Source organism: Acipenser ruthenus, chromosome 17 (genome assembly GCF_902713425.1).
Source record: "Acipenser ruthenus chromosome 17, fAciRut3.2 maternal haplotype, whole genome shotgun sequence".
In the NCBI taxonomy this organism is placed as follows: Eukaryota; Metazoa; Chordata; class Actinopteri; order Acipenseriformes; family Acipenseridae; genus Acipenser; species Acipenser ruthenus.
Window position 1 is genome coordinate 11742820 of NC_081205.1, and position 1137 is coordinate 11743956.

General features: G+C 33.3%; 1 non-coding gene across 1 annotated transcript; it reads left to right on the forward strand.

Annotated features, from left to right (window-relative positions):
- Positions 1-450: 450 nt before the first annotated feature.
- Positions 451-523, forward strand: trnar-ucg (transfer RNA arginine (anticodon UCG)). The gene has a single exon. It is a non-coding gene; the product is annotated as a tRNA-Arg (tRNA).
- The last annotated feature ends 614 nt before the right edge of the window (positions 524-1137 follow it).

Here is a 1137-nt window from a genome sequence, read left to right on the forward strand (position 1 = left end):
GTCTGCACAAAGCATAAGTTAACATAAGCATTTATAAAAACATGGGTATCCCACTATTCCGATTACATAAATAAACATATTAAACATGATTTTTTTTGTCCATATCTTATAAAAAGATGTGCCATAAGTTTATAGGTATATATATATATATATATATATATATATATATATATATATATATATATATATATAACCTATATTCAATAAGCATATCTGTCTTGTAACAACCATAAAATCCCCGCCCCTCATTATATATTCATAAATTCATAAATCCATGCCCCTCATTATATATTCATAAATTCATACCTATAAGGTCAAAAAAAAAAAAGTCAAAAGGGTCATAAATTAGACTTTTGACATAAGCTATAGTACTATTACTACTGATATTGTAGTACAAACTACGCTAATTATAGATGAAAGTATTTACGTAAACGCTTTCTTTCGGTGAAAGACCGCGTGGCCTAATGGATAAGGCGTCTGACTTCGAATCAGAAGATTGAGGGTTTGAGTCCCTTCGTGGTCGTTTTTTTTATTTTAGATTTTATTTATTAATTGTGTAACTTGTATTTCAGATCAAATAATACAATGTAAGTCAGTGTACATGTTTCTGCGTTTTAAAAAGTGATATAGGCTCTTTTCCTTTGGTGTGGTAAGGAAAATAATTAAACTTAAATATAGAAATATGTTCTACATCAGTGTGATCTCGTTAGAAATGTACCTAATGTATAGTCCAGTATATGTCAAATGATCAATTCCTTACGTAGATTCCTTCTATCGCAGGTGAATCAACTACAAGCTGTGCAGCTTCACTATTTGCTGTACGGGACGCGTCGTGTCGCAGCACTTTTGACTGCGCAAAGTGGTCACAGCTGTTGTTCACCCTTTAAATACAGATTGCATTCGCAAAATTGGATACATTTACATTTAAAGTAAATGTGCTGAGTTTGTACCTCTTATCAAGAGGTTTTAAAAGCGACATCGTTGGTACATCCGTCCTCTCAACCAACAGGGAACCCGAAAGGGAGAATTTCAAACATTTGTCGCACTGAGACCCTCGACTCTGACCAGAAATGATGTCGGAGTCTGAAGTCTGGACGGTAAAGTTTTGTACTCTAAAGTAACATTTAAACTTGCCAG